Here is a 14,466-nt window from a genome sequence, read left to right on the forward strand (position 1 = left end):
ACTTCTGCAAGCACACCCGTCAGTCTGCTGGCACGTTTGTCTCAAAGATCAACAACAAAAACAAGAGACAGAGGGGCCAGCCTGCGTCGGGGAATATTCTAAATGCCCCACAAATACCCCTTAATTTAATCCTTCCCAGAACCCTATAAGGTGGATACGTTTACTCCACACTGCACAGTTGAAAAGACTAGGGCAAAGAGAGGTTAAGTATTTGTCAAAATCTTATGTGGCTAATAATTGACCCCATGCAGTCTGGCCCCAGGATCCATGTTCTTAATCATTTCTTTATCCTGCTTCCCTTACACTTCTTTCAGGTCAAACAAGAGAATACACCCATATATTTATGGCTGATTCACGCTGTTGTATATGTGGCAGAAGCCAACACAGCACTGTAAAGCAAGTATCCTCCAATTAAAAAAAATTTTTAAACAGAATATACCTGAATGGTTTGCTTTGCAAACCATAAAAAGATACAATTATTATTATTATTACTATTATTATTTTGCCTCCCAGCACCCACTGACCCTCCCTGATTTCTGTAGTTCTGGTAATGACATTCTCCACTGTCATTAATGCTTCATCTTCAGCTGAAGAGGTGCTGATCTCAGACTCTAGGTGTGAAGCACATGACCTGGGTGATCCAATCAGGAGAGGCCAGTGTCCCTATCCGCAGGGACCAGTCTAGTGCTAAGCAACCAGGCCAAGAGTATTGTCTCTGCAGTGTCTTATTGTCTCTGCCATGATGGCAATCTGTCATGTCAAAAAGATGCTGGAGGTCTCACCTGTAGCCCAAGAACATTCAGCCAAGAATGAGCCTCCCTCCTGACATTGTCTGGATCCCCAGTCTAGTGCTTCCTGAAGCCAGATTTATCTCAAGGCTTTCAACTGCCTGAACCAATTTTTTTTACTTAAGATAGTCTGAACTGGGTTTTCTGTTACTTGTAAAGAGAATCATCCTGATCTCTTTCTAAAACATGTTTCGTTCTATCAAGCTATATTCAGCACCACTTCAGTCCTTTCCTGCTCTGAAAATAAAACTTGAGAGACTGAGAAAGTAAATTTTAATTAGCTAGCCTTGACAAATTAAACACTCCTGAAGCTGGAGTTCCTGACAAAATAACTCCATATTATGTAGAAAAGAAGATCCAGGGTTTTTTTGTTTTTGTTTTTTTTTAATGCCATATTTCAAGTGACTTGGCTTATCATCAAATTTGTTTCATAAAAATTTATTTTTAACCAAAACAGTTAACCCTGGAGTTTTCAGCTCTGTAAGGAGAATAACTGTGATATTTCTTTCTTCTTGGTCTTCTGATTTTTCAGTTACCCCTAAATCCAAACCATTACAAAAAACTACTAAAATGAAGAACAGGGTTGATTTTTTAAAAACATTTTAAACACAACAGAAAGTTATGTATGGATATACATCATTTCTTCCTTGTAAAAAAGAGAAATGAAACCTTAGCCTTATTTATTGATTTTGGTAACAGAAGAAACCAGTATGGAGTTTTAATCACATTCATGAAATTATTCATTGCACCAGCTAACATTCCTTCCCTATAGTTCCTCAGACAAATTCTTATAATTAGATTTCAGAGGAAAGCACCATTGGGCACCCAAATCACATGTGCTACCCGACATCAGATGGCTCCTAAGACAACGAGTAAACACTGTCAGGACATTGTGCATTTTCTTTTGATCAGTTCAGTTCAGTCGCTCAGTCGTGTCCGACTCTTTGTGACCCCATGAATTGCAGCACGCCAGGCCTCCCTGTCCATCACCAACTCCTGGAGTTCACTCAGAGTTAGTACACATAGCTAAATAACCATGTGTGACAGCTGGGTAACAGGTCAGTCACCTGTGCAAGTATCTGCCCATAAAACATATATGAGCACATATGAAAATGCTAATTCAGTGAAAATGATGTGAAAACCAGATTCACATTCCTCGGGCTTCCTTGACAGTTCAGTTGGTAAAGAATCTGCCTGAGATGCAGGAGACCCTGGTCCGATTCCTGGGTCAGGAAGATCCCCTGGAGAAGGAACAGGCTACCCACTGCAGTATCCTTGGGCTTCCCTTGTGATTTAGCTGGTAAAGAATCCACCCACAATGCGGGAGACCTGGGTTCGATCCCTGGATTGGGAAGATGCCCTGGAGAAGGGAGTGGCTACCCACTCCAGTATTCTGGCCTGGAAAATTCCATGGACTATATAGTCCATGGGGTCTCAGAGTCGGACACGACTGAGTGACTTTCACTTTTCACATTTTTTGGAGAAAATTTTTAAGTATTTCTCTCTTTTCTATGTTCACTGCATCACCCTCTATGTGTGTTAAGTCGCTTTAGTCATGTCCAACTCTTTGTGACCCCATGGACCATAGACCACCAGGCTCCTCTGTCCATGGAATTCTCCAGGCAAGAATACTGGAATATGTTGCCATGACCTCCTCCAGGGGATCTTCCCGACCCAGAAATCGAACCCAGGTCTCTTAAGTCTCCATGTTGGCAGGCATATTCTTTACCACTAGCACCTCCTGCTCCTATTAAGAAGAGACAAATTTAACAGCCTCGAATAAACAAATAGATAAGCATACCAACAAAGATAGATTAATCTGTTTAACTACATTCCAAACTTTATTACCCTGTATGTGGTTCTTTCCTTTGAGGCTTATTTTTTGTTATTATCATAACCTAAGATTGAAGGTTGGCTTGGCTTGCTTTGGAGAGCTCTTCAAAGCGCACAGCCCTATCCAGACAGTCTGTTTTCAAACCATCTTTGTTACCACGTGTAAACAAGTAGGATCTTTAAACACACAATTGCTTATATGATGTCATACTACATACTTTTTTTTAAATGGAGTTAACCATTAGTTTGGAAAAGGAAATGGCAACCCACTCCAGTGTTCTTGCCTGGAGAATCCCAGGGACGGGGGAGCCTAGTGGGTTGCCGTCTATGGGGTCGCACAGAGTCGGACACGACTGAAGCGACTTAGCAGTAGCAACCATTAGTTTACATAGAATGGTTCATCAAATGTATAAAATTAGCAAAAATAGCCAACATATTAATTTAAAATTGAGGATTTAGTAAAGTGAAAAGTGAAAGTGAAGTCGCTCAGTCGTGTCCAACTCTTTGCGACCCCATGGGCTGTAGGCTACCAGGCTTCTCCATCCATGGGATTTTATTTCCATAATACACTTTTTTTTTCCCCACAAAAAGCACAATCCTACAATGGAATTTTAAATTCACAGGGGTTTCTGTAAAGTCCACAGGGGCCAGAATCATATCTATCACCATTTTACACCTGACATACAATAGGCACTCTGCAAATATATTGTATGTTGGATAAATAAATGAATCCATAAAGGCATTAAAGGACTTCCCTGGTGGCCCAATGGTTAAGAATCCATCTTCCAATGCAAGGGATATGGGTTTGATCCCTGGTGGGGGAATTAAGATTCCCACGTGCCGTGGGGCAACTAGGCCCTCGAGCCACAAATAGAGAAGCCCCTGTTCAACTAGAGAAAGTCCACTCACGAGCCTGCGTGCCACAGTGAAGACCAGTGCAGCCAACATAAAAAATAAATAAATGAATAAAGACTACTTCACACCTCTGCACGCATGCCAAGTCGCTTCAGTCATGTCTGACTCTTTGCAGCTCTATGGACTGTAGCCCACCAGGCTCCTCTTGTCCACAGGATTCTTTAGGCAAGCATACTGAAATGGGTTGCCATTTCCTTCTCCAGGGCATCCTCCTGATCTAGGGCTCGAACCTATGTATGTCTCTTCTGTCTCCCACATTGGCAGGCGGGTTTTTTACGACTAGTGCCATCTGGGAAGCCTAGAGAGGTTATTATTACTATGTCCTTGCTTTGATAAAGTAAAGCAGAAAGTGGCAAACTTTTATGCAAAGGGCCAGATGGTAAACATTCTAGCCATTGTGGGCCATATGGTCACTGTTGCAGATATTCCAATCTCTTTCACAACTATTCAATTCTGCTGTTGTAACACAAAAACAGTCATAGAGAATATATTCACAAAGGAGCCTGACTGCTGTGTTCAAATAAAACTTTATCTATAAAAACAGAATTTGGCTAGAAAATCATTCAAATCGCATGAGAACCACTTTCTTATAGTAAACACTCTATTCCTAAAGGCTGGACATTGGTGGACTTGCTAAATTCAGCCAGATATGTTTTGTTGGGTCAAAAATTGGGCAGGACATATATAATCATTCCTCACAGCTCCATCACTCCTTACTGAGCAACCCTGCTCCCTACTAATTTCCATCATGTTACAAGCCAGTCCCATGCAAGCCTCTGAGTTTACATCCTCAACTTTATAGCACAACTGGTTTCCAGGAATGTGGCCCATATCCATAACTGTGAATCCGTAACCACAAGATAGGCTCCTCAAGAGCAAGCCCATGACTTTCATCTCTTCACGCTTCATCTAATACCTAATATCAGCACCCAATGAACTTTAAATATTTACTGATTGCCTAGTGTTTGATATAGTCATGGTCTCCTAGGAGGGGCTGCAGAAAAAGTTCTAATCACTGACAAAAGAATGCACAAAACACATGCCAATGGAGACCAAAGAGAAAAGGGACGTGGTGAGTCGCAGGAAAAACAACAGGACTCATCACAGGACTGAAACATCAACCCTTTCCAACTTGTATCCAGCAGACACAAGGCTCGACCTTGTATCTGCTCCCAGGATTTCTCCTTCACATCACAGCAAAGCTGGGCAGAGGTTGGACAACTCAGGACATCTCAACCATGACCACAGTGAGGATAAAACCTTGGTTAAAGCTTCAGAGTGCCTTCCCCCAATCACCAGCAACTAACTGAAGGAATAAACCGCTGAATTCACAAATGGAACGCTCTCCAGCAATGAAAATGATCCATCTACAACTAAATGCAACAATACGCAGGCATCTCTGTAATGCATTGTTGACTGAAGAAGGTTGGACACTGAAGAATATAATCTGCATTATATAATCATGTTATCTCTCTCTCGCATGTGTGTGTGCACGCACACACACACAGAAACACACAAAGAAAAACAAGCAAAACTAATTTATGCTCTTAGAAGTCAAGAGACTAGTTCCCCACCGAGTAGGTCGTGTCCAGTATCGAGCGTCGAGAGGAGGCGTGAGGCTGTGGTAAAAATGCTGTTTCTTGGTCTGCCTTCTGGTGACATAAGTGAGCTTAGTTTGGAAGCTGCATTGAACTATACACTTACATTATACATATTTTCTTGCATATATGGTCTATTTCAATAAAAAGTTTAAAAAATAAAATAAAAACATTCCACCACTTGGAAGTGGTCCAGAGAGCCATATGAAGGCCCCACACAGAGCCCCATAAGGCTTCCCCTTCCACCATCCTTCAGAGCCTCTTGCCTCATATGGAGCCCCAACCATCCTTCTCATCATCTCAAAGCATAACCAGACAGTGAGAAAGCCAACTAGATCATTCCGAGATATCTGTAATTCCAGTCTAAGCTCCTTCAAAATGTTAGTGCCCTTCAGAAACTTCACTGCTATCACTAACTTTCTGTTCTAAATGAGAAGTGAGAATATTAAAAAGGGCTCCACCACTCTAAGTGGCTCACTTACATATACTTCTTTTAAAATAATCCTCTGAATAGTTAACTCTAGTTCATAAACTTCTATGAAGAAATGCTTCAATACTCAGGGACTACTTGAAGAAGATACCATAAATGAAACGTAACTGAGATTAGAATGTAGAATAGCCAACAGCCACCTTGCAAGAATTACACAGAATTGTAATGAACAGGCCTCGATATAACTGCAATCAGAACAGAACACACATCTCTAAGAATGCATGTAAAGTTTCAATGCAGGTAGTCAAATTACAGGGCTGGGAATCATTCTGACTCTTTCTAATGTTGATTTTACTATACTAACCTCAACTAGTACCTCAATGGCATTACAGACTCGATGGGCATGAGTTTGAGCAGGCTCTGGGAGTTGGTGATGGACAGGGAAGTCTGGCGTGCTGCAGTCCATGAGGTTGCAAAGAGTCGGAGACAACTGAGCAACTGAACTGAAACTCAACTAGACATTACTACTCATGTTCTTTTCATATTCTCCTGTAAGTTTCGGTTTAGAAAAATCAGTTAAGACCTTTGATCACATTAGATCACAGAGACTGGTCTACGTGTGAAGGCTGATTAGGAAGGAGGAAGAGCAGTAATCCGATCACCTGACCTAAGAACAAACATCAGCCACAGTGGGGCAGACGGGCACATTACCAGGAACAGAGAAAGCACAGGAATCCTCTGCTACACAGGGCACATGCAGAGTACAAATTCCAATTCTTTATATTCAGATGTTTTTCATACCAAACAAATTCATATTACAGGTCCGTCTATTTAACAAATCACTGCCTAAATGTAATTGCACTTAATTAAATGATTCTGCCATAGAGTTTATGCATGTTCTAAAATGCCTCTCAGGAGAGAATAGCCTTATTTTTAGGAACTGCATCCCCAAGAATCGAGGATAAAAACATCATGATCTCTTAAACTTACTTTCACATGTTTCAGCAGGAAAATGTGGAAACCTGAACACACACACAATATGGCAAAATGCTAACAAATGTTAAATGTAGGTAGTGGACACACAAAAACTTGCTGCTCATCCTTTAACTCTTCAGTAAGTTTGAAAATTTTTGTAATAAAAAGACACATGGAAATCCTTACTCACCTTTCAAGTGGATGGCCTTCTTTCTTCTAATCAAAAGCGAATGGCTGAATATGCCCAGAGGCACACTTAGGGATGTTCATGCTGTCCTCACCCTGCAAGGAGAAGCAAAACAGCATGTTACCATCAGTGATCTTTATTAAGTTAATGCTATTTCGGTTGACACAATGTTCTTAATCTGTGTCCAGCCTGTAGATTAAAATACTGTTGTAATTATGTTTTAGGCAAGGAGAAAAGTGAAAGCAGAAAAAATCGATCCCATCGCATACTGAATGCCGGGAACCACCACTGGCCTCATTCACTCAAGGAACTTCTGGAACAAAGGAATTCCTCAGTAAATTTCTTTTAATTCACATAAATTTCAGGGCAGTGATGTAGCCCAAACTCCACTGGAACAAAAACTGAGGCTTTATTAAGGACCTGAACTTGACTCTGACTTGGTATTCTGAGGCTACACTTGGAAGGCACTTCCTTACCTTGCAGAACCACACCAGACCTGCTGCACCTCCAGGCAACGCCCCCCCCAGCAAAGACATGCAGGGCCGGTCTATCACTACTCGCCGCAACACACGCTCCCTCGGCCACTGTGCTCGCTGGGCACAGTGACCCAGGGGCCTGCCGGTCACAGACCCGATGCCTCCACCACGCCTCACATTATCTATTACATTTGATCTTGCCACAGCCGTGTGAGGCCAGGGGTGTTTATTGAATGCATTTTCCAGAGAAGGCACATAAGTGTCGGAGATGGTACAGGGCATTCAACTAGAAAACACCAGACATGAAACTGCTACTTGGATCTTCTGACCCCAAGCTCAGGGCTTATCTCACTATACAGGCTGTCCCCACCCTTCCCCACTCTACCCCCCAACACAGAAGCATCCTGAAAACCAACCTCAATGCCAAATGACCAAACAACACAGCCACATGTCATTGTGGGGGGTGGGGGGTGGGGAAGAGGGACTGGGGTGGATGGAGGACACACACACCCTAAGAGTATCTACTAATAATCATTCTTAATAGTACCATGAATATTGTACTCATGATTACCAATTACTATAATTACTATCAGTAATTATACTTCCCTTTGAAACACAATAACCTTTCATGTATTTTTGACATTTATATATATATATATATATTTTTTTTTTTTTTTTTCATTTTTCTCCCTTCTTTTTCAAGAGGGTACACTATTGGCCAAAGGAAGTAAAACAAGCCTCACATGGCACCCCAGGTAATTTTCACCTCTGCCACAACAATAGACAATTACCACTTGCTGTTGAGGATTTTTCCATTCATTTTTTATAAAAGGCAAAATATAGTAAAATATAACAGCACAGACACCGACTGTTCTGCCAATAAAGATGGAAACAGTATCAAAACTACTGCTGGGGAGAAGGTAGTAGCCCTCCCTGACAGCCTCAAGTGGCCCTTCATCTGCTGGTCACCAAAATACTGCAGGCAATACACAAAGGTTGAGAGGTCACGAGGTCTGCCACGTGACGGTGCTGGTGTACAAAAGTCAAGGACCCCCTCCCCTGGATTTCAGTCCTGCCTCCTCCACTCACTAGCCTGATTAAAAACTGAGAGAACCTCCCCAAGCAGTCACCTCTCCTGTGGGTTGGAATACCTGTTCACAGGGATGTTGAGGCCCACAAAAAAGATAGGATGTGACTTAACGCCCCACAGACAAGAGCACTTGGAGCCCAGGAATACTGACCAAGAAGAGCAACACTAAACCAAGGGAAAAAACATGATGTACCTTTGGAAGCAACAACTTTACTCACAGATTTGGGGGAAGGAAGGATAAGCACATGAATCTGTGATACTAACACTATTATGAAACACATACGCATCATGAAGTTGAATGCAATCGTTGCATAAACTTTTAAGCTAAAACACCTACCCTTACTTGCCTAGTTCATTTCTAGTTACACCCTGACACGTGGAGGAAGGGAGCGAGGGCTGCAATCTCTCTCTTTCCTTAAAGATGGCCTTGGGAGAAAGTGTCAAGCTGGCGGGCATTTTAATATCACAGTACACCCAGAAAACTCCTAATGGTCCCTGTTTCAGAGTATTCTCTTCAAACTCCTCTGCCAGATCTAGGTACATGTGGGATGAAGTCTGCTGCTGCTGCTAAGTCGCTTCAGTCGTGTCCGACTCTGTGCAACCTCAGAAATGGCAGCCCACCAGGCTCCCCCGTCCCTGGGATTCTCCAGGCAAGAACACTGGAGTGGGTTGCCATTTCCTTCTCCAATGGGATGAAGTCTAGATACATACAATCCCATCCATACCACACATCCTGGTGTGTTACGAAAGATCCTCTTTGCTCTGCTCTGCACCCTCCATTCTCCCCACCAGAGATAACCCACTAGCCTGAATTCTGACTTACTCCTTTGCTCCTCTTATTGTTTTATCACATCTGTATCTTCAATATATTGTTGTGTTCTGTCTGGTTTTAATTAAGTGTTTATACAAAGGAAACCAGGACTGTATTCAGACTCGTCTCTTGAGATTTTGATTTTGAGATTCATCCCTCCTGACTCATGTGACTGTAGCTGATTTTTCACCACCATATTGTTCTCACTGTGTGACTTTACCCACAATTTACCGCTCTGTTCTACTGCTGAGGATCATCTGGGGATTGTTCGGTTTTCGCTATTAAGAATAATGCTGCCGTTTAGATTCTAGTGCTCGTCCCCTGGTGCACACAGCAAGAGTTTCTCCAGGGCGTATCCCTAGAAGAAGAGAGCAGGGCTTGGGATCACATACGTTCAGCTTCTCAGAAATGCCAGATCGTTTTCCAAAGTAGCTGCCACAATTGACTATTTAGCCACCCTTCCCGTCTCTCTCCAAATAAGAGGCTGGCTTGTTTTGCTAATCACCAGCAAAGCTTTCAACCAACAAAAGGGAAAGCTTTTCCTATTTGCAGCATCACCGCTACAAATAAACAGTACTCCAAAGTAGTGACCCAGACAGCTGGAACATATTAGTCACAGGACAGACTTCAGAATAATGATGCAGACCCAGCCAGCACCACACACTGCCCATGGGTATCAGTCAAACTGGATTTCTAGAACTATGTTAAATTCAGAGGTTGTCTTCTTCCTGATGGCCTCACAGCTATGGTCCCCGCCAACTACTGTCAACTTGAAGGGGAAAAAATTAACTTGCATGCAATCCAGCCAAATTCAAGTTTGGATCTGGGGAGTCAAATCATTTCAAAGAAACAGTGTGTTGCTGTTGTTTTTTAATACAGAGTTGCCTGTGTTTTTATATAGTCACCTAAAAACTCTTAGGTATTCTCTAGACAAAAAGACATCCTATTTAGGTTTAGTTATTTCAATGTCTTAGGTGGAGATAGTAATTTTGTGACAATTTAATCTGTATTTCCAGTAAAATCATAGTATCAAACATTTCTGTTGCCATTTAATAGAAAAAATGAGAAATTCTTTCAATCTGGGCAGGAAGGAGAGAAAAAAGTGAAGTTAGTCATGTCCGACTCTGCGACCCCATGGACTGTAGCCCACAGGCTCCTCGGTCCATGGGATTTTCCAGACATGAATACTGGAGTGGGTTGCCAGGAGAGAAGAAAGGTCACTATAAATTTCAAGGAGGCTCTTATCATGTCATTGAAACAAACAATGGTGTTAGTGACCAAAAGGGGGTTGTTTCAACTCAACCTCTTTCCAGTTCTTGTCTCTTTACAATCATTTCTCCCTGTGAGGTAGCAACTACCGCTACACCCATTTCACAGATGGCAGAAACCGAAGCATAGACAGCAATTAGGTTATGCACAGCACACAGCTGATAAGTGGTAGAACAAGGATTTGAACCTGGTTTACCACAGAATCCACATTCTAACCACTACTCTCAGCAGCTTTTTCAGCCTCCTAAGACTAGCTAGAAGGCCCTGCCTGCCATGGTGACAATAGCTACCAGTTACAAAGCATCAACAACGTGCCAAGCACTTGCTAAGTGGGCTATTGTGTTATTTCTATCCCCACATCTCCACCGGCCTGTATTATTCCTATTTTACAGCTGAAGAAATCGATGCTCTAGGGGTTTACATAACTTGGCCAAAGACACATAGGCAACAAAGACAATGGTTGAGACACCACTTGATCCTTGTCTCTGACTTAAAGTTCATATTCTTTCTACTGTGGACTTTCTGGACAAAATAAAAGCACCTGACCCCAGGGCTAGGGGGAGACAATTGTTGACCATGGGTCTTGGGAGCAGCTCCCATGAAGGAAACAGAAGCCACAGAGGGAGAAGATGTGCCAGCGTTCTTGGCACTTGGCAGGCAGCAGCTGCCGTGGCTCCACGACAGGCAGTGAGGCAGAGTGGTCTCCAACAAGAGCAGTGAGCACGGTCAAAGATCCAGCGGTCACAGGGTGCAAGTCAAATGGCCACTGCACACAACGTTTCCATCTGTAAAATGGGGCCAACTCTTATTTCAAAGGGTTACTGTGAAGATCTGGGGGCTCCGAAAATCACTGCAGATGGTGACTGCAGCCAGGAAATTAAAAGACGCTTGCTCCTTGGAAGAAAGGTTATGACCAACGTAGACAGGATATTAAAAAGCAGAGACATTACTTTGCCAACAAAGGTCTGTCTAGTCAAGGCCAGTCAAGGAAATCCGTCCTGAATGTTCACTGGAAGGACCGATGTTGAAGCTGAAGCTGCAGTACTTTGGCCTCTTTGTAGTGAGTCGCTACACAGAGCAGCCAGGGCAACACATTTCTTAAAATCAAAAGGCTCAGTCTCGTGTTGGTTCTTTTTTTTTTTTCTTTTTTTAAAATTTTATTTTATTTTTAAACTTTACATAACTGTATTAGTTTTGCCAAATATCAAAATGAATCTGCCACAGGTATACGTGTTGGTTCTAATATCTGATCCAGAGTGGAGGAGGAGACCTGCTAAGGGGCAATTTTCCAAAGGAAGGTAGCCAGCAAAGGGCAGAAACAGCCTCGGTACAGTATGAAGTGTTTGAAGAGAGTAATAGAAGCAGCCACTGCCAATGTTTTCTCAATATATACCACGGACAACCTTCTACATTCTTCTTTAAAACCTTTGCTCATGGGGACTTCCCTGGTGGTCTGAGGCTAAAACTCCCAATGCAGGGGGGCCCGCATTCAATCCCCGGTCAGGAAACTATAACAGATCTGCCATACCACAGCTAGAGATCCCACCCGCCACAGTGAAGATCGAGGATCCCACACGCTGCAGCTAAGACCCGGAGCAGCCAAAGAAAGAAAGAAAGAAAGAAAATTTTTTGACATAATTTTTTTTTATAAAGTGGTTTTTCTTTTTTCTTTTTAAATTTTTACCTATTTCTTTAGGCTGCCCTGGGTCTTCACTGTGCAGGCTTTCTCTAGTTGTGCCGGGCAGGGGGCTGCTCTCTGGTTGCAGCGCAGAGGCTTCTCGTTGCAGCAGCTTCTCTTGTGAAGCAGGGGCTCTAGAGCGCCAGCTCAGTAGCTGTGGCGCGAGGGCTTAGCTGCCCCATGGCATGTGGGATCTTCCCAGACCAGGGATCAAACCAGTGTCTCCTTCATTGCAAGGCAGATTCTTGACCACTTGACCTCCAGGGCAACCCTAAAAAACTAATCTAAAAAAAAAAAAAAAGAAAGAAAGAAAACCTTTGCTCAATATCCCTGAGAGAAAATACTGTGATATAGATCCCTATTAAACAGATAAGAAAAGTGACTCAGAGGTGAAATGACTTGCCCAAAGCCACTGAACTTGTCAGTGAGCATAATAATGGCTCATAGCATACATACAGTAGGCATTCAATAAATATCTGTTGAACACGGGCTCTTCACCATAAAAACAGAAGACAACCACTTACCTCACAAGGGTTTTACAAGCGTAAAATGAGATCATGTATACAAAGTCCCCAGCTCAGGCCTTGACCTTGGAGTGTGCTGTGCACCTGGGGAACAATGCTGACACAGAAAGTCAGGCACGACAGCCGATGGGATAGGGATGGGGTACCGGTGTGGGTCACACAGACATCATAAAGGACGAAAGACGCACAGATATACCTAACAGGCAAATCCGCACAGCAAATGCACGCATGAAAAGATGCTCAACATAATTAATTACGAAAGAAATGCAAATTAAAATCACAATATCAATATCAAAATAGCTAAATTTTAAAATCTGGCAATATAAAATGCTGACAAAAACTCAGAGCAACTAGGATTCTCACACATTGCTGGTATGATGAGTAAACACGAACAGTGGTATATCCATATTGTGGAATTCCACTTAATAATAAAAAGGAGCAAATTATTGATACACACAGCAACATGCATAAATCCCAAAGGCATTATGCTAAGTGAAAGGAGCGAGTCTCAAAGGGATAGACTCTACACAGTCCCACTTACATGACTTTCTGGAAAAGGCCAAACTACGGTGACAGAGAACAGATCAGTGTTGCCAGGGGGAGGAGGAAGGTCTAACTACAAAGAGGTGAGCAGCACCAGGGAGTTTGAGAGGTGTTGGGTTATTCCCTACTCCGTTTATATGCATGTGTTAAAACTCATAGAACTACATGCTCCAAAAAAGAAAATTTCACTATTGGCAAATTTTTTTTCATTATTAAAGAATGAAATTGTTACAACAGAAATTCTTACCAATAAGAAAGAATTGGTAAGTCCTGGTGAATGGATACTTGACATTTGGTTTGTGGTGATGGAGGGGACACATGAAAGCCAAGTAGCTCTGAAGTTCCTTGCAGAGGGAACAGTGATGGTTCAGGAGACCATGAAGAGTCAACGTGTGAGGAGGGATCGACACAGAAGCTCTGAGGGGTTCTAGCCTTGCTGTAACCTTGGTTCTGGCCTGATTTCACTAACGGATGACTGTGAAATTACACAAGCCACATCTCCTCCCTGAGCCTTTTAATTCTAGCATGAGACAACAAGGCAAATGATCTTAAAGGTTCATTCCACCACAAACACTGCAAAGTCAGTTTGTTTTTAAGCTACCGAGTCTGGGAAGACAGCAGGAAAAATAAGTAAAAATACCCAGATACAGAAAAACGGCTATGCACCCACACAGACACCATCAGGGACCAAAACAATGAGAAAATCACAGATGAGTGTGGATGGTGGAGTGATGGTGGTAGAAGCAACCAATAGCAGGCAAGAGACCGGAGAAGACCGAGAATACCATTTTTTGCATAGTAGAAGAAGGAGAAGAGAGGTTGCATGGGGGTGGAATGTAGGGGGAGCTGGAACAACTCAGTGACCAAATGCTGAAAGAGTTGAGAAGAATGAGGACTGACAAGACAACCAAACTAGACAGACTTGTCAGAGACCAACAGAGTGAGTGTTCAATCCCCTGTCCCCCAACAAAGTAAAAGACTACCACACAAGACTCGCTCCTTGTCTGAACTTATCTTGTGTCCTAATTGTTTTACCCTTGCATTTTCAATCTCATTCTACCTTCATCTTTGCTGTCAGAAGCCCAAAGTTTAATTTAAACATGTAGGTGTGGTTCCCTTGCAATAGCCCACTTCAGAGACTGCAATTTTCAAAATTTAGATATTCCTGTAAATCGACAATGTGACTGTTGAATGCTAGCAAGCCATTTCTTGTGCTGCATAAGTTCATGCAACGACTTCAGAATTTAAAACAGGAAAATAAAAAAAATCATTTTTAAAGGATTTAGTAGAATGTCGAGAGTACACCTTAAAAAGGACTAAGCTTTTATTGTTGTCACTTTATTGGCTTG

General features: G+C 42.5%; 1 protein-coding gene across 14 annotated transcripts in view; it reads right to left on the bottom strand.

Annotated features, from left to right (window-relative positions):
* Positions 1 to 14,466, bottom strand: part of SGMS1 (sphingomyelin synthase 1) — a 327,516-nt gene that overhangs the window by 285,645 nt on the left and 27,405 nt on the right. For 12 of the 14 annotated variants that reach the window (XM_044935017.2, XM_044935022.2, XM_044935026.2 and 9 more), the window contains exon 2: positions 6,730 to 6,821. The gene's annotated coding sequence lies outside the window, so the exon portion shown is untranslated. Of the gene's footprint in view, positions 1 to 6,729; positions 6,822 to 12,056; positions 12,119 to 14,466 lie in introns of those variants that run through there. The other 2 variants (XM_044935018.2, XM_044935024.2) reach the window with 1 other exon arrangement.

Source organism: Bubalus bubalis, chromosome 23 (assembly GCF_019923935.1).
Source record: "Bubalus bubalis isolate 160015118507 breed Murrah chromosome 23, NDDB_SH_1, whole genome shotgun sequence".
Classification (NCBI taxonomy): domain Eukaryota; kingdom Metazoa; phylum Chordata; class Mammalia; order Artiodactyla; family Bovidae; genus Bubalus; species Bubalus bubalis.